Source organism: Ursus arctos, unplaced genomic scaffold (assembly GCF_023065955.2).
Source record: "Ursus arctos isolate Adak ecotype North America unplaced genomic scaffold, UrsArc2.0 scaffold_4, whole genome shotgun sequence".
Classification (NCBI taxonomy): Eukaryota; Metazoa; Chordata; class Mammalia; order Carnivora; family Ursidae; genus Ursus; species Ursus arctos.
Window position 1 is genome coordinate 37,626,904 of NW_026623056.1, and position 20,349 is coordinate 37,647,252.

Below are 20,349 nucleotides of genomic sequence, written 5' to 3' on the forward strand. Positions count from 1 at the left end.
CCAAGGCAGACGCTTAACGACTGTGCCACCCAGGCGCCCCTGTCAGCAAAACTCTTATAAGGAATGTGAAAGGAAGTTCTTCAGGCTGAAGGGAAATAGAATCAGATGGCAAAAGTTTTTTTTTTTTTAAAGAATAAAAAGCACTAAAAATTGTCAATCTAAGTACATGTAAAACAATATCCTTTTTTATTCTGTTAATATTTTAATTGACCATTTAATGCATAAATTATAACATTTTATCATGGGTCTATAATATTTATAGATTTAAAATATATAAGAAAATACTACAAAAGACAGAGTGGTGGTAAATAGAATTATACAATTGTAAGACTCACATGTTTACCAGAAGCAGTACGATATTAATTCTGAGTACACAGTGATAAAGAAGCCTAGTGTAATCCCTAGAACAACTGTTTCAAACTACTACAAAAGATATAGCTAACAAGCCAGTAGTGGATTTTGAACAGAATATTAAATTTTAATCCATTAAAAGAGGAAAGAAAAGCCAAGGAACAAGAAAGAAAGAAAGAAAGAAAGAAAGAAAGAAAGAAAGAAAGAAAGAAAGAAAGAAAGAAAGAAAGAAAGAAAGAAAGGAAAGAAGGGAGGAAGGGAGGGAGGGAGGGAGGAAGGAAGGAAGGAAGGAAGGAAGGAAGGAAGAAAGAAAGAAAGAAAGAAAGAAAGAAAGAAAGAAAGAAAGAAAGAAAGAAAGAAAGAAGAGAAAAGAAAAAAGAGAAAAGAAAGAAAAAGTAAATAATGAGATGGAAAATTTAAACTCAACCATAGCAATAATGTCATTCAATGTAAATGGTATAAACACAACAATTAAAAGGCAGAGACTGTCAGACTGAATTTAAAAAGTAAAACTCAACTATATACTATCTACAAGTAATGCACTTAAAGTATAAAGATATAAAATATCTTGAGAGTGCAATGATGTGGAGCTATATACAATATAAATAGTACACATATGAAGGCTGGATTGGCTACATTAATATTAGAGTAAACTTTAAAACAAGGAGTATTATTCAAGTTAACGAGGGTTTTATTTTATTCTATTTTTAAAAAAAAATTTTTTTATTTATTGGACAGAGAGACACAGCGAGAGAGGGAACACCAGCAGGGGGAGTGTGAGAGGGAGAAGCAGGCTTCCCACTGAGCAGGGAGCCCGATGTGGGGGCTCAATTCCAGGACCCTGGGATCATGACATGAGCCGAAGGCAGACCCTTGATGACTGAGCCACCCAGGTGGCCCTAAAGAGGGATATTTTATAATGATATGTGTTAAATTATCATGAAGACACGAGTAATAAGCATGTATACCGAAACTGTCAGGAAAAGAGAAATAGAGAAATCCATAATAACTATTGGAGATTTTAACATCCTTCTCCCAATACTTGAATAAATAATAGACAGAAAATCAAGAAAGATATACAAGATATTAAAAACACCATAGGGGCACCTGGGTGGCTCAGTTGGTTAAGTGACTGACTTTGGCTCAGGTTATAATCCTGGAGTCCCAGGATCCAGTCCTGTGTTGGGCTCCCTGCTCAGCAGGGACTCTGCTTCTCACTCTTACCTTCCCGCATCTCATGCTCTCTCTCTCTCATTCTCCCTCTCTCAAATAAATAAATAAAATCTTTAAAAAAAATTAAAAAATAAAAAACAAATAAAAACACCATAAACACCTTGACTTTTGATGTTTATAGACAATTATTCCCACTTGCAAAATATACATTATTTTGTACATTTACAAAATATACAAAGATATACCTTCTTTATAATGTACATTCTCTACACATGGAACTTTCTTTTTATTTTTTTAAAGATTTTATTTATTTATTTATTTGACAGAGTGAGAGCAAAAGCAGGGGGAGAAGAAGCTGGCAGAGGGAAGAGAAGGCTCCCTGCTAATCAGGGAGCCAGTGCCAGGGCTCAATCCCAGGACCCTGGGATGATAACCTGAGCTGAAGGCAGATGCTTAACTGACTGAGCCACCCAGACTCCCCTACACATGAAACTTTCATTAGGGTAGATAAAATCTTGGCCATCAAATGAGTTTCAAATATTTTTCAAAAGAATGAGATACTATAAAATGTGTTCCTTGATCAGAATGCAATTAAACTAGAAATAAAAAACAATAAAGTATCTAGAAAAGACCATTTGGAAATTGAATAAATGAGTTCTAAATGCTTGCATGGATAAAGTAATGAGAGGAATTATAAAATATTTTAAGCCAAGTTATATTGAAAATTCAGTATGGGTTAAAGAAGGGCTTAGTAGAAATCTAGAGTTTTTATTCCCAAATCAGAAGAAAGAAAGGTTTAAAATCAACCATGTAGGTTTCCACTTTAGTTAAGTAAAATGTATATATATATAATTGTGTTAAACTCTAAAGTAGTAGAAGAAAAGAAATAGTAAAGGCAAAAATCCAGAAAATTAAAAACAAACAATAAAGATTTACAAAGGCAAAACTTTATTCTTTGAAAAGATAAATAAAACTGATAACCTCTAGCAAAAATGACCAAGAAGAAAAGATATAAAAAACCAATATCAGTAATGAAAGAAGGGATAGATAGCATTACATATCACACAGATATTGAAGGGAATTTATGGAAACATTATGCCAGTAATTTCAGCAACTTTAATGAAATAGGTAAGTTCCTTGAAAAACATGTTGCCAAAACTGACACAAGAAACACAGAAAATTTGAATACCACTATATTTATTAAAGAAATTGAATTTGTTATCAAAATCACTCCTAAAAAGAAAACCCCAGGCCCAGATAGTTTCAATGGAGAATTGTATAAAACATTAAAGGAGGAAATAATATTAATCCTACACAAATTCTTTAAGAAAATATGGTAGGAGAAAACACTTACTGAAATGTTTTATGAGGCCAGAATAATCCTATTAGCAAAACCTGAAAAAGATACTATCAGAAAATTACAGGCCGGTATTCCTCATCTATCTGGACACAATAATCTTTTAAAAAATTAGCAAGTAAAGTCCAGCAATATGCAAAATGGATAATAACTCATAACCAACTGGACTTTATCTCAGGTATTCAAGTTTAGTGTAACATTTGAAAGTAAATCAATGTAAATTCACCATATTACTAGAATAAAAAAGAAAAATATGATCTTTTTTGAAAAAGCATTTGAAATAATTTAATAGGCATTCATAATAAAAACTTTCAGGAAACTAGATGAGATAGAAACTTCCTCAATCTGATGAAGAGCTTCTGTGAAAACCTACAATTAATATCATACTTAATGATGAAAGACTAAATGAATGCTTTCCACTTAAGATTTAGTATAAGGCAAGGATATCTATTTTTACTATTTCTGTTCAACATTGTACTGAAGAACCTATCCAAGGTAATAAAGCAAGAAAAATAAATGAAAGGTGTAAGGATAGGAAAGGAAGTAAAACTGTCTGTATGCACATATACCATAATTGTTTACATTAGAAATCTTAAAGAATATACAAAACAACTACTGGAGCTAATAAGTGCATTTAGCAAGGTCACAGGATTTTTAAAAATTGATTATATTTTTATACAGTAGTGACAAATAATCTGAATATGAATTTTTAAAGTCAATTTACAGTAGCAAAAAACATAAAATACTTAGGCCTATAGGCCTTCAAAAGGCCTATACTCTCAAAACTAAAAAGGCCTTAGAGAAATATCCATTGTTCTTGGATGAGCACTCAGGTTGTTAAAGTGTCATTTCTCTCTAAATTGATCTTAGGGGTGAATACAGTCTGAGTCAAGATCTCAATGGGTGTTTTTTTCCCCTAATTTTTGGAAAAGCTGTTAAGTTGATTTTTAAATTCATGTGAAATTGCAAATAACCTAGAAAAACAAGAACAAAGTTGGAGTGCTCACACTGTCTAATTTCAAGACTTTCTATAAATATGTAGTAATAAAGACAGATTATACCAACTTCCCCCCAGGTATCGGCTCTAAGTATGTAGTCAATTGATAATCAACAAAGGTGACAACATAATTTAATTGGGAGAAGCAAAATCTTTTCAACAAATGGTGCTTGAACAACTGGAAAAAAATATGGGAAAAAATTAAAACTTGGCCTCTGTCTCACACTACACACTATAATTTGATATGTATTAAACCTGCAAGAACTAAGATAATGCTTCTAGAATGATGCATAGGGAACAAAATGTCATGAGTTTGGGATAGGTAAAAATTGTTTAGAGGACACAGGAAGCCCTAAACATAAAAGAAAAAAAATATTAAGTCAGATCTTATCCAAATTAAAAACTTCTGGTTATCAAAAAACACTGTTAAGAAAATGAAAGCGTGAGGTGCCTGGGTGGCTCAGTCGGTTAAATGTCTGCCTTTGGCTCAGGTCATGGTCCTGGAGTCCTGGGATTGAGCCCCACGGTGCTCTCTGCTCAGTGGGGAGTCTGCTTCTCTCTCTGCCCCTCACCCCACTTGTGCTCTCTCTCTCTCTCAAATATATAAAATCTTTAAAAAAGAGAGAAAGAAAGAAAGAAAGAAAGAAAGAAAGAAAGAAAGAAAGAGAAAGAAAGAAAAGAAAGAAAGAAAGAAAGAAAGAAAGAAAGAAAGAAAGAAAGAAAGAAAGAAAAAGAAAGAAAGAAAGAGAAAAAAGAAAATGAAAAGGCAAACAACAGACTAGGTGAAAATATTTGTAAAATATATCAACAAAAGACTCATATCTAGAATATGTAAGGAATGCCTACACGTCAATAACAAATAGACAAAGTTTAAGAATGGGCAAATGACCTAAATAGGCACTTCATAATAGAAGATCTAGGCATGGCCATTAAACTCATAAAGAAAGGTGCTCAATATCATTAATCATCAGGGAAATTCAGATCAAAAGCACAGGAAGATTATAGTTCATGCTTACCAGAATGACTGGAAGAAAAAAGACTGACACATTAAAGTGTTGGCAAAGATGTAGAATACTTGGCATTCTTATTACATTTGCTAGTGGGGAAAGTTCCAATTTGGAAAACTGGGTAAATAATCTTATAAAATTAAATGCATATATCTACCGTATGATTTGGGTATTGTGTTCCTGAGTATTTAACAAAAGGAAATGAAAACTGTGCCCTCAAAAAGACTTATACAAGAATGTTTATATTAACTTTTTTCATAATTGCCTAAAAAGGGAAACACCCCAATGTAGAAAATGGACATACAAATTGTGGTGTATTCATAGAACAGAATACTAATAAGCAAACAAAACAAAATATAATACAGACAATGTGGATAAATTTCAGAAACATGTTGTGCAGAAGAAGCCAGGACCCAAAAAACTACACATTATATGATTTTATTGTATGAAGGCAAAACTAATCTATGGTATTAAAAATGAGAATGTTGGTTGTTTATGAGAGATGGGAGTTGACCTGAAGTGGGCACAAAGGAACTTTCTAAATCTTTGTTAGGATGGTGATTATACAGGTGTATACATTTATCAGAATTCTGTGTTATACACTTTAAAATCTGTGAATGTTGTTTTATATAAATTTTACCTCATTTAAAAACAAAACAAAACCCCCAATGCTTGACCCTAAACAGCTTTCTCCTGAAAGTATTTCATCCATTTTGCTAACAGTTTTCCTGGACCCTGTTTTAACTGACCTGCAAAGGTATATGAAAACTTTTATTTTCTGCCTACTGCCTTGAATGCAAGAGATGTGGGTAGAACATAAATTGTCAAGATGTGGAAACCCAGGGAATGTTCAGGGTTAAGGAAAGAAGTATCTAATAACAAACCCAGACATGGATTTGGACAGGCATTGCTACTTCAGGCAAGTTTTCACTGCTCATGTTCAGTTTTTTTTTTCCCCCTTGCAGACGATATTGTTTTCTAAATGTGCCTCATTCATTTCTTGAGCAAGAAGAATAAAGTCCTTCACATTTACTTTTTGTTTGAACATATTGCAAAGTTAATAGCAAACTCTAGCTTAAAAACTTCAAAGAATGTCAGGGTTTTCAAATTTTTCCTTCTTTCTACTATCCAACCATTAGTTTTGTTTATTCCCTGGTTTACTCTATACTTTAAAATAGTCATAGTCAAAGAAAAGAATAATTGAATATTCAAAACTGACAATAAACAAGATTTCAGGTTTTTTCCTCCAAATGTAGGCTTACCACTTCCCTGTGTTTAACTGTGAAGCTGGTATTCTGGCAGTATCATCATACTTGAGAATTCTGCTTTACCTAAAACCCTTTTTTGTTTTCAGCTTCTATAGGTGTCATCAGGTCTTGTCTGATTTTACTCTTCTCCACCCACCCCAACAAATCTATGAATGTCTTTAACAAACAATGTCCAAGTCTGACTTGTAATGCAGCCTTTCTTTGGTAGTGAATATTTATTAAAGCACTTAGTACCTGAATTATGAAATGTAGACAAGAGCACATTAACCTGGCTGAGTTATGTCCTTTCTTTTCTTTTTTTTTTTTTTAACACATATTCTAGCCCAGTCTATCAACGCCAGATGGCAACTACATTTTGATACACTGAATATTTACCAAGTCATGTGGTATGCTTTTGAAGTATTTTTTTTACCCTTTCCGTCAAATGAGCTGACTCATCCCTCATTCATTTATTCCTGCTTTTAACAAGTTGCATTTTAGAAACTTGACCTCAGCTTTATCAAAATGATAAATGATGTTTTAAAATGATGCATCAGAAGTTCTGAAGACCTGACTATATCTTATGTCCTGTAACTATCTTGTATATTGTTTAATTTTTAAATGTTAATGAAGTACCAATTTCCCTCATATATTTTAATGAAACTTTACTCCAACTGCATTGCTATATTAGCACAGAGGAATGTGGTGGGAGTATATTTGTACTTAGACAGCTTTGGGATATTCAGGGAATTAAAGCATTTATGGTTGAAATAACTTAAAAAATGATCATGAAAATAACAACTGAGCAATTGATATTTATGTCCAACTCCTAAATAAAGAGACTTGTATTTCGGGTCTAATGAAAGATGCAGCCTATTAGAAATAGGCGATAGGCCTAAAAATGGTAATAAGAAAAAGAAGAAAAAATAAAAGGACATCAGAATACTTTAACTTTCATGCTTTCTTCTTGTTTTCTTGGGTTCATAGGAATATGCATTTGTAGGCACACTCTCAGGATATTTCTGTAAATAAATACTGATATTCCTTAATCTAGGGATATGAAAAATAACAGAAGAAATTTTTGATGGATAAAAGTATATGACATTGAGAAATTTGGGTGGAAGCCAATGCATATTATAAGAATTCTTCCTGGCCTATTGATCTCTGAAGAATATTTTCAGTTATTATTTAGGTTTTTATGGCTACTTGTCAATGATTTTTCAGAAATGGTAGAGAATATTGTGTGTCTTAAAAAGTTAACCATCATTGCTTTTATATAAGAGTGGCAGTTTTCTTTGTGAATACTTTTTTCAAAATTATTATAGTTTTTTCTTTTTAAAAGCAGACATTAGAGATATTTGGAGAGATTCAAACAGAGAAATATGAAAAGATCTATTCAGTTTTACCAAAAATCCCCCGTGATATTCTTATCCATTATATTTTCTAGCTCTGTTATATAATTAAAATTGCTTCTGTCTTTTGTGGGTGTGTGTATAATGACACATTTTGTATGGTGCCTAGTCTGGAGTAGGTTCTCAAAAGCATTGATTGCTGTATTAATTTATTAATGCATGTAAAACTCTCAGCAAAGTACCTGATATGTGGTATGTATTCAGTTATTCATTATTACTGTATTAGTATTGTTGTTATTATTACTACTTTCAAAAGGAAATCTTCGACTGTCCTTTAGAAGTTATCTCATTTAGCATATCTTTTTTATAAAAGATTTGAGAAAAAAATAAAAATTTAAAAATTAAAATTAAAAAAAAGATTTGAGAAATATGCAATCTACCTAGTGTAAACTTACTTTTATCTATTTTTTACCTAGTGTTAAAGTTTAATAAATTTGAGTTATAGTCTAGAGGCAGAAAAAAAAAGACCAACAATGGTATTGAATTCATTAAGGTTTGGATCAGAATTTGTTTTTTTATAAGTATATGGAACTTGAGATCAAATACATTTTCTCCCTATGACACATGTGGAATTTCTTTCTCTGTAGGCTTTGTCGGCTTATTCACCTATATGACCCTCAAAAAGAGGAAGTACATCCTGCTGAAGTATACTCATGAGTCACAAAGCAGGGGCTCAAGTCCATTGTGTACTCTTGTAGGTTTTGTAGATGTACAGCATTGTTAGTGGTTTCTTTAGAAAAGAATCTCATGGAATTGCACATTCTCTTATTAAATGGGCTCAGAAGATTTTCTACTAACCCTTTCACTTTTTTTTAACCCTTTCACTTTTAATAGTCCTTTGTGTATATTCAGCTTCTCAAGAACTGGAAATTCTGATGTCTATTTATCTTCTTTATTTTATAAATTTCACTTGAATGTTACTAACTTCATGGAGACTCATGTGATTGAATGGTAACATTTTGTATTCAGTTAGCAAGAGAGTTACTTATACAAGCATGGTGGTGAACACACACACACACACACACACACACACACACACACACACACACCCCAGATTTTCCATAAAGTTTATGTTGTTTTCCTTACCCTAATGTAAAGTAACAATGAAAGAATATCATATTTTCTTTGATTCCTCTGCCAGATTACACCATGGAATAATCAAGTTCTTATATTATTTGGGGAGATAGGAAATGGATGAGTATAGGTTAAATTTTTGAACTGTAAGGCACTTCAGATGTAATGAGGATTATTTTATTTAGTAACATATTGGTCAACTTCTTAAAGTTGTATTATTTTTAAATCTTTAAATATTTAATTTCTGAGCCTGCCGATTAGTCAAAAGAGTAAGAGCTGGAATAAGTCATGATATTTGCTTTACTTTTATTTTAGGAGGCACTACTTTCTATGTCTGCATTACTTCAGCTTGTTGCCTTTGGGTTGAAACTTAATGATAATCCCCTGACAATGTCAATGATCTTTGCCTGTTATATTTATGAACTCTGAAGTAGATTGGGACAAATTTCAGTTAACCTAAAGTATTTGGTTTTTCTAAATTCTATATTTCAGATGGAATTTCGTTCCTCTATTAAGCTGTTATTCTAATGGATTCTTGTGTACAATTTATCAAATGCTATCTTTTAGGAGCAGCCTTTCAGTCCTGTGTAATGTAAGATTATTATTGCATATAGCACAAGCTAGTAAAGTAGTTAACAGTACACTTTTATGAATGACACTTTCTAAATTTAAGATATTACCATTCTATTCTATCAGTGCTTGAAAGACTGGATATGGTGAGTTTTCCTTTAACAAGAAAAGATTGTCATGTCTCTTCATTTATTTGCTTCTACTTAGCTCATTAGGTCTTTCACAGTATTAACTGAAAATGTATACAAAATGCTTAGCAAAATGTGGTGCACAATAAGCATTAGATAAATAGTTCCTATTATTATTATACATAATATATGTATAGCTCTTAATTATATTAAAAATACTAATAGTGTGATGAGTACAATATCTAGTATATAATAAATAACAAATATTAATTATGTTAATTAATAGGTGCCTTGGTACATTTTTTATTAAGATAATAATGGAGGGAATGTCATAGCGAATCCAATAGTACAGGTAAAACAACTAATCAAAACATAACACAAAATTTAGTTAAAATTTACACTTAATATACTTTTTACTCTTCTGGTGGACAACCAGATCAAAGTATAAGTAGAGAATATCTTCTGTAATGTGAGAACACTAAACACCATATGTTTGTGAAAAATCTCTGAAGGATTACCCTTAAAAATAATCTACTATTGTCTTCTGTTTCTTAGTTCTGATCGTTAGTTTTTTTCAATTGATAGAAATTAGAGATTAATCTTTTTTCTTCCACTCCTAACATTTCATCAATTAGTAAATGAAGAGATGTCAACAAAGTACCATCTAGTCAATCATCAAATGACTGTTACAGACAGCGAATGCTCTCAGGATTAAATCTCTTTCCTTTCTTCCACATAAATGTGTTGTTTACTAGCTCCTTACTCCAGATGCAGTTTGGAGAGCTACTAGAGAAATACTGAGTACTGACTGAGTACCTGCATGGTATATGGAACACAGATTCCATAGGTAATCATCATTTTAGAGATGACTAAACTGAAGTTTAAACTCACGGCTTCAAACTCATGGCAGCCTGATCCTAAATCTATGCTTTTCCTATCATGTTGCTTTTTCACTCAACCAAAGTAAATTGCCAAAAGCCTTTTCCAGACGTTAAACTTCACGTTAGACTACTGAGACTTCCCAGTTGTCCCCTATGGCTTATTATTTTAAGGTCTTTTATCTTTCGGTCACCAAAGGAAGAGCTGTGGAAGTGGAAGGAAGAAGAAAAGGAAGGGTGTGTGTGCGTGTGTGTGTCTGTGTGTATGTGTTTTTGGAGGTAGCGTTGGGGAGAGAGATGATGAACATTCCTCTCTGACTTCCTCTCCATGATAAAACTCTTACCTTTATTCCCAAGAGGAAAAATGTAGAAGTCCTCCCTTCCTGGAAAGTGTAAAACTGTCTTGACTAAGCTCCTTTCCATCAGTGATTGACTAGCAGTTCTAGTCCAGAATTCTAAATCTTTTCTTTTCCTTTCCAAGGTAACTCTTAAACCTTCCCTTTTACTTAATCTTCATATTGTACTGAGGTTATTTATCTTGCAACATTTTGTAGGTTCCCCTAAGAATGTCCTTAGCAACTGACTTCCATACAAACTTTCTGGGAAAGTTTAAGGGGATCAAATCCCTTATAACTAAACAAAATAGAGCATTTGAAAGGAAATTTAATAGCAAATTAGATTGGTGTCATTACAAGAGGATGAATGAAACTTTTGGGGTTTTTTACATTTACAGTATAAAAGTCAACAAACTCTCAATTATACAATAGACTTGAAGAAAGAGATTATTCTCTTTTTTGGCTTATTGTACAATATAGCTTATTTTTACCACATCGACCTCCAAAGCAAATCTTAAACCTGGTCTCTCTTTCCCATTGCCATTGGCTGTTGCCTTGTGCCTTGGCTATTTGCAAATGTTCTCAGTTGAGTGTTCATTAGGAAGAAGTTTTCATTAGAAGGAAGTAGACTTTTCCTCCGCCAAATACAAACTCTAGTACAAGGAAGAAAAGATACGTCTTTCACTGTCTTTGAATCAGGGCTTCCACTTGTTTTCATTCCCTCATGAAAATTTTCCAAATTTCTCCCATCTACCACAAGCCTACTGAGGGAAGGCATCAAGGCAAGAGCTGGTTCGGGTAGCCTCCTTTGTGGCCTACAGACTGCTATCATCCTCCCACTTAGCTGGTTTTCAAATAGTCCTCCTTTCTTGTGTAGAGATTTTGGAAAACTGAGAAATTTGAGAAAAATGTATTCTTTTTTTAAAAATAATTTTTATTTTGTTATATTAGTCACCGTAAAGTACATCCCCAGTTAGAAAAATGTATTCTTAAAATGTGTATGCCCCCTTTTTTTTTTTTTTATAAAGGGTCTTAAGGAAATGAATAAGGAAAAAATGGTGGCTCTTCTCTGTCAGCACTTCTGATCACCTTCAGTAATTCTGCTAATCCTCTGCATTCTTTTCTGACTTGCTCCATGCTTTGGACTTTGTGCTAGAGTTGAGTGTTCTATTTCATCAATATTTCTTTTCCTTCTATTCCTTAAAGCTACATCATTTGCTAGTAAAGAACTGAGAATGAAATATCTCTTGCTTTATGGATAGTTTTCACATACATTCTTAGTAATTGTGTGAAGTCAGAGAAAAGTGTGTCCGTTTGCTGAAGCCAAATGGCTAAAGTGATCCTGATTTAATGGATAAAGTTAATTTGGCTACTATATAGCAAAGGTTTACTTGTACTGGAAGTCTGTTTAGCTTAAGGAGACTTATTAAATCTCCATGAATCAACATACCTCCATGGGGCACCGGTGGCAGGGGTGGGGGATGCAGGAGTACTAATGATAATACTAAAATAAAATAACTTTGACATTCAACAATACTATCCATTGTAAACTGATGTCAGCCAGAAAGATACCAGAAAATAGTTGGCTAACACAAATATACTTGTTTCTGGAATTAAAAAATAAGGCTCATTTCTGGATAGTGCTGCCAAGACAAAGGAATATGCTCTTTGAATGACTGGCAAGAAGCTAAGAGGTGAGATTGAGGGACCCTCACCATTTGGATATATAATTAATTAGATTTGTCAGTAATATTTTAAATTGTATTTGTAAAGATTTGAGGTAGACATTAAGTAATCATATTTAGAATTCTTTGATAATGTATGTGTGTTTGAGAATAGTTGGTAGTAAAGAAAATTCCTGTACATAAATATTATTTACATACAAATGTATTATATGAATTCTTAAAGAAAAGATAGATCATCTTTGGTATTCACTCACCAGTGTAGTCTCTAGCAATGAGTCCTTTGGAACACTAGCATTTTATTTTTATATAGGCAACTCTTACGATATTTTCATAGGTCTTTGAACTTTATAATATTCACTTCAACATGGGGCGCCTGTGTGGCTCAGTCAGTTAAGTGTCTGCCTTTGGCTCAGGTCATGATCCCAGGGATCGAGCCCCGCATGAGGATCCTTGCTCAGTGGGGAGCCTGCTTCTCCCTCTCCCTCTACACCTTCTCCCTCTCTTTCTGCCCTTCCCCCACCGTTCCTGTACACAAGGGCACGCCCTCTCTCACTCTCTCGCTCAAATAAATAAATAAAATCTTAAAAAAAAATTCACTTCAACAAACATCTTTAGAATCCATAGCTTGTATGTGTGTGTGTAATAAATTGTATTATATTTGAAATGAATGTGTATACATTACTAAAGCATGCTATTATCCATAAGGAAAGAATTTTTTAACTTCTAAAGTAATTTTCTGGGTTGTTTTTTTATGCTTAGAGCTCATGAATTTATTTAAATTATATCCTAAATATGCTTTATCCTGCCCACCCACAACTACATAATTCTGTGATGTAAAGCCTTATTAGTCTTGTTTTTCTGTATTACTAACTACCTTGGCAACATCAATAATTAGACACAAAATGAACTGCAGTGATATGCAACAATGTGGATAAACCTTAACAATATAATATTAGTAAAAATAATTAAATCTCAAAGCATTATATGCAGCATAATAGCATTTTATAAAGTTAAAAGCAATCAAAATGTATACATATTAGATACATATTATATATAGATATATGTATATACACAAACATAAATTTAGGCATACCTGTAGACATGATAAAACTATATGGAAAGGAAAACAAATAAATAGTAAACATAAGAATCAGGATAATGGTTATCTTAGGTGCGAGAGGCAAGAATATGAGATGGGGCAAACTGTATGGAAAGATGGAAAGGTTATTATAAAGCTCCTAGTTTTTCTTTTAGGGACTTAGTTTGCTGGTGTTTATTAATTCATTAAAAAAAAATAGCCAACTATATGAATTAAAGTAGGCCAGCATGGACCAATAATGAGTATGCGTCATGTGCCAAGGATTATGATCAATCCAATTCTGTGCACCTGAGGGGTGGGGGTGGGGGGAAGCCATAATCACTCCATTAGTTATCTGTTGCTACAAAAAAAACAAACAAACAAAAAAAAAACTCAAAACCTAGTGACTTCGAGTAATAAGCATGTATTATCTCTCATTATCAGGAATTCAAAAGTAGCTTAGTGAAGTGGTACTGGTTTCAAACCTTTCATGATGTTGCAGGCAAGATGTCAGCAAGGGTTGTAGTCATCTGAAGGCTAGAATGGGGCTAAAGGATCCGCTTCCATGGTGACTCACTCACAAGGCTCATAAGTTAATGTTGACTGTTGGGCTCAGTTCCTTACCATGTGAACCTTTCTATAGGATCATGACATTAGGGGTTGGCTTCTCCAGAGTGAATGATCGAAACAACTAGGAAGACACAGTAATGGTTTTTCTGACCCAGCACTGAGAGTCACATACCACCACTCTTACCACATTATATTGGTTACTCGGGCCAACCTGGTACAATTAGGCAAAATATGCAAGCGTGTGAATGCCAGGAGGCAGGGATCAGAGGGGGTGATCTTGGAAGCTGGCTACCACACAAATCAAACCTTGAATATCTAGCTTTTTTATCTACTGCAACTCTTAAATTCCAAACATTTCTCCTATTCTGTTCTTGGTGGCTTTGGAGAATTTATTCTCTCCAGAGTTATAGCAACAAGAAATAACTTTCTGCTTTGATATAATAATACCAGCTAGCATTCTCATTTCAGTCTTTCCATTTAATGTTTTAATAAACAATATAGTAGGTTTCTTCTGCATGTGCTTTCAATTATGTTGCGCTATTATTATTTTTTTCTTTTCCAATTCTAGAATTTCTCATTTTTAACCTTCTAGGTTACATCTTTCCTAAATATCCTTAGAATTATTAATCATTTTGCTGTTATCATGGATGTCCCTTCAAACTATAGATGTATTAATTTGCCTAATTAAAAGTTTCCTACTGTTCACTTCATAACATTTACCCAGGTGGTTTTCCATGCATTCAATACACATTTGTAGAGAACCCATCATGTGCCAAAACTAGTCTCACTGTCAAGCAGAATTGGGAATGTATGGGAGTGAAAATATGTAGGGAAAAGAGGTGGAGTGTTACAAGGGAAAGTAAGGGCAAAATATAAAGTAAAAAATCAAATTAAATAGCTGGAAAGATTCTCAGTTGTTTTACTATCCTTTTTGAGGATTTGTAAGAACTATTTGAAAGAACTATACTTCAACCATGCCAATTCAGTAGTTGACTGTCACACTTAAAGGTCAACTGTGAATCATGTAACAAAACTCCAGGTTCAGGCTTTGTGAAATTTTAATACCTCTGGGACTTTTCACTCCTCCTTATGGGTGAAATACCTTAAAATGGGGGTTCAGTGATCTGATGGAACATAAAAATGTGTGTATATTTATGTTTGATAACAAGACAAACTTGTCTAGTACTTTTTCAGTAACTGAAATTAGCCACACAAAGAGTCCCTCTCCCACTATTGCTTCACGCTTTTCACAATGCATTCAGGTGAATAAACCACAGAGGGATCAATTGAAGAACGTGCAATGTATTTATTGTCCCCCAGTGTCCTATATCCCTTCCAGCCCACATCTATGAAGAAAGGGGTTTTCATTAAAGGGTTTCTTTTTTTCCTTATTAGAATTCATTTCATTAACAATAGAATAGGAAGAAAATTATTCAGAACAAGAAGCCATCAGCACAACAAAAAAGCACATGGAACAACTAAGAAAATTCTGTAGCCTCAAAAGAGGAATACTCATGAAGGAATAAGCATGTTCCAACCATATGTTTTTATGTAATCGTTTATAAATGTATCCAACCACATGAAAACTAAAAATAGCCATTTTGGCGGGAAAGATGACCCCTTTTCTTAACAGTGAAGATTTTAGCATATTTATTTTTCATATAAATGGAGAGATGATTAATGATGTTGTAAGATGTCATAAAATATTTTTCCTTGAATTTTTTCTTAGCTAAGACTTGTACCTTAAGTCACTTGAAGTCTAATTCGAATTTTGTAGCCTTTTGGTATCAGATCAAGTACCACTTACTAAAACAGATATGGAAATAACATATCTTAAATTCTTCTGAAATTGTTTACAGTATGTTCTAGGATTACATACCGTAATCTCCAAAGAAGTGAATGACTAAGAAGACAATGAAAAAGGACTGGCCCACATTCACTTATTTTTGGAATTCATTTATCTGGTGACCTTCAAATCTGGGAGGTTGAACCAGAAGAGTTTTAGAACCCAGGGTTGCCAAGTTTTAAGAGATAGTAAAAATTAGCTAGAAAGGTTTCTAGAATAAAGACTAAACTCAATTAACTTGCTTGGCTAAGTATTTAAAACCTGAAGTTTGCAGTTTTCCAACCTGCTCTGATCTCAGCCAGACATTGGCAATCAAGAAAAATGTTCCTTTTGTGGTACTCCAATTACTGCCACTCTCCTAGATGAAAACTACAAAATATCAGGGTGCCCTGTTGCTCACAGATGAAATCCTTACGCTGCTGCCTTCAGTCCCACTCCACCAAAATTTCCCTTTTCCACTCTGAGCTATTTGTTCATTCCTGGATTGCCAATATCAGTTAAGTGTTGATCATATTCTAGAAAATCAGAGTAATTAACAATAAGGTGTGAAGGAGGTTTACAGGTTCACAAGGCAGATTTGCATTTTAAAAGAGGGTCTTGTTAAACACAAATGAACTTCTAATAGATAGAATGTGTGAGAGAGATCTTTCTCTCCAAGGGGTGGGGGAAGATATCTAGAGCTCTTTTTTAGCCCAGGGATACCTATTCCTCTCTGCAGTCTCTTGCCATTCACTCCTCTTTTTGTCCTACTACCTTTGCAAGCAGAGTATATTTAAAATTGAGACTCATTGGTTAGAGGGTTAATTGATAGAACCTTGTACAAACCAAAAGATCTTTGAGGCCTCAAATTAGGTACAAGAGCCCCAATCTCATAGGAGTCAGTTTAAACATGCAAAAATGCCCTGCATTATCGGATTAGCTCCCCTTTTAGGGTATTTACCTGTTTAATTATTGGGCTGAAGAATAATTCGTAAGAACTTTTCCTGCAATTACTGAAAGCTCTAAAGAAATCTCTTCTAGTCAGTGGCAAGGTGGGGGAAACTCAGAGAGTTTTTTAAAAAATAAAATCATTGATTACATTCATATAGATGAAAAACTAAAAACTAACTGAAAAACTAAAAACACTCCCCATATAATTTTTTATGTCAGGTAGATTAAAGGAATTAAGTCAGAACACCCAAATGTTTTGCTGGGCCAGAGAATTTAGAGTTTCAGAGAAGAAAGAGCAGAACATGAACATCTTAGAAGAAAGAGGAGTGTTATGTACAGAGATCCAGGAATATCTTAGAAAAATGTGCCAGCTAATAAGAAAAGCTCTCTGCTCCATGAACTAGCCTTTCTCCTCCAGCCCCTCTTACTGCCACGTTTCCCTTTTCTTTTGAGAAAAGATTATCTATGTCAGAAACTCATGAAACATGTAGTACAACTTTTGACCAGAGTCCTGTGTTTTCAAGTTCAGCCTGAGATCGAGCCCCACATTGGGCTCCCTGCTCAGTGGGCAGTCTGCTTCTCCCCTCATTCTCCCTCTGTGCCTTCTCTCTCTCTCTCTCTCTCTCTCTCTCAAATAAAATCTTTTAAAGAAAGTAAAGTTCAGCCTTTCATTTTCTGGCCTCAGTACATAAGGTCCTTAGTCTTTTCTCCTTTGATCTTTGTGGGCCATCAATGTCCGTGCACAGTACAGGGGTCACCCAGAAATGTGATGAAACTATGTCAGCAGAGAGTCCAACCAAAGACCCCTGCCCTCTCACCTGTGGCTCAATATTAGCTACTGTTGGCAGTTTTTCTTCAGTCATACAAGTGTCCTAGAAGTTGCAAAGGGAAAAGCTGGTTTTATTATTTAAGAAAAATAGTAACTGTTGAAAATAGGTTACCTTTTTACAGTATTTATAGCTCTTTCACTTCTGGTTTCTAAAATGTCCTTAAAGACCATTTGGAAGGGGTTAATAATAATGATGTTCACAGAGATTATTTGAATTTGCCAATTGAGCAAATAGTTGAGTTAGGATTTAAATCCAAGATTCAAAGAATTTCATTTCAGATCTTGTGCTTTTTTTATTATAACAAATTTTAAGGGGAAATAAGCCTTCTTGTTTGAAATAGGGCTAACAAAAAAGCCAATACTACCTAAAATTAGGAATCCTAAATAATTCATTGAAATATGATTTCCCAAAATTACTCTCATCTTACAATAAACTTTTAGATGGCAAAATCTCTCTGGCTGAATCATTGGGATTAAAGTAATAAACTCTTAGTTATTTCTCTCTTTACAGAACTTGACCAATAGTGATTATTTTAATTTGCCCTAAAGAGAGTGATTATCACTGCAAATGGTGCTATAAATAACTTCTCTTAAAACTTCTTTGTAGGATAGCCCCATAATTTATCATCCAAACTGGGCACTTTTGAGAGTAAAAGTGACCACTACTAATAATTGTACTTGAACAGTTGGAACTAGAATTATTCTGAGTAAACTGGGAGATATGGTTACCCAACTTAACAAGACATAATCCTGAGTCTGAGAGTGATGTGTTTTGAGTGAAAAAAGACCACAGAATGAAAATCTTGTATCTGACCTATAACTTGTCTTGATTTCCAGCTCCCCTGAAGTTGGTTCTTAGTAAGCACTACCCAACACTTCAGTCTCATGTTCTGCCCAAGAGGTGATGGATTGTTGCATCCGTTTAAGACCAAGTCAGAAGGAAAAGTATCACCTGCTGAGACTCAAACCCTAATTTTTTTATACCACTCAGGAGCTGGGGGCTCCCATCTAAGCTTTGACTATGCATAACCCAGACTCTCAGATCAAAAGACATGTTCTATGCAGTATTCCTCAGAAAACTTTAGCCACTTTTATGGGAGTCTAAGTGACAAACATTAAACCAACATTTGAAATGTTAAAAGGGAAAATCTATTCAGCCGTTTAATCATTTTTACAGCTGATCAAAATAAGATTATATAATGGAAGGGTCTTAAGTTAATAATTAATAAAAATAATTATACTGCTAAAAAGTAGATTTTTATATACCAAAACTAAATACAGTAGCATAGAACTGTGTTTAATCTTAGAACATCTTTGTAACAGGAACAAAAATAAATTTTAATTTGAAAAAAGACACTATTTATGAGAATGTATTGTTATGCATCATCAGTGTAACAGTCTTCTTTGCCTATAAAATGCTGTATTGAAAGGTGACCCTCAGAGAGTGGTACCATCAACAGGGTAAGACTACCAGAAAATGATAGATCAAGAGAGAGAGTTTGAATTATTGCTAATTGTTGCTGAACTATTTGGAAGTTTTTCAAATGAGATTAATTTTCTTCACCTAGTTTAAGAAGTATTTTCCCAGTCCGTATAAAGTTCAAATTAATTTCATTTGGTTCCTGAAAAAAAAAGTCTTTTTTTTTTTTTCCTTGCACTTTAAAATTTATTTGAGGTAGAAAGTTTCCCTTCTGGACATATTGCAGCCTGGAAGTGGTAAAATATCGGGGGGGGGGGGGGACTAATGAAACTTTGTTGTGGAATAGTTCACAAAGGAATACAAGATGCATTACATAATGCAGCCCTTTGTTTGTGGAGCCTCTGACAGAATCCTGCAGTTTGAGCTCCAGCTGAAAACAGCCACCAAAGTCCTCCCTAACTCCAGGCAGTTCGGAGTCTCTCTCCTCACCTCCTGCTATGATTATTCTGGCTTCTTATTAAATCACACCTTATATTTAAGGTCACTGACCTAAAATGACTCAAAGCTACTTGTTTCTTTCAACAGTTCCCCATTACTTGTAATATTTGGAAGGCTTGAAAATAGCTTCTGTCCCAACTTCTGTAGTCTTTTCTCCAAAAGCAAGTTCTATAACAATTTCCTCACTCATGGGTTAAACCTCAGGTGAAAGATTTTGGAAGCTAATTAGCATGCTAAGGACTTGAGTATCTGGGTGAGTCACATTCATGCTACCTGAGGGACAGAGAAAGTGTCTCCTTGCAAGTGATATTTAATAAGGGCTGGTTCCTCAGTTTTGATGCAGCTGGAACTGCATTGCATTGTGTTCTTTGTATTTAATAGAAATCTTGTTTATATGATCTCTTCTTTAAAACATCTATCCCTTTGGGGCTATTCTAATGTTTTATTTCTTACTTAAAATAAATTTCTACTAATTTTGGAAAACTTTTAAAAGTTTCTTTTATTATATGAGTAACTGAACTAGGTTGTAACAAATTCTTCTCATAGAACTTCTTTAGACTGGATTTTTTTTCTTTTTTGACCTGGTTTAATTCTCTTTTCTTAGTACAATTACAATTTTCCCATTTGCTTTCAGAGTGAGAATTTCATTACATGTATTGAATGTGTAGTATATATAATCAAGATGTGAAGCAAATGAGTATTTATTAAATGCCAAGAATGTAACCGATGTTTGCCATTTGGTTAAGAAGAATAGTTTGGATAATTTAAATTATGAAAGTTATTTCTTGGTTAGAAAAATGTTCAGGGGCGCCTGGGTGGCACAGCGGTTAAGCGTCTGCCTTCGGCTCAGGGCGTGATCCCAGCGTTATGGGATCGAGCCCCACATCAGGCTCCTCCGCTGTGAACCTGCTTCTTCCTCTCCCACTCCCCCTGCTTGTGTTCCCTCTCTCGCTGGCTGTCTCTA

General features: G+C 34.0%; 1 protein-coding gene across 47 annotated transcripts in view; it reads left to right on the forward strand.

Moving 5' to 3' along the window:
- Positions 1 to 20,349, forward strand: part of ZBTB20 (zinc finger and BTB domain containing 20) — a 780,933-nt gene that overhangs the window by 446,371 nt on the left and 314,213 nt on the right. For 3 of the 47 annotated variants that reach the window (XM_048215051.2, XM_026493694.4, XM_026493699.4), the window contains exon 1: positions 1 to 20,349. This exon is cut by the window's left edge and continues 23,697 nt beyond it; it is cut by the window's right edge and continues 11,661 nt beyond it. The exons of the other annotated variants lie outside the window; for them this stretch is intronic. The gene's annotated coding sequence lies outside the window, so the exon portion shown is untranslated. 47 annotated transcript variants of the gene reach the window in all.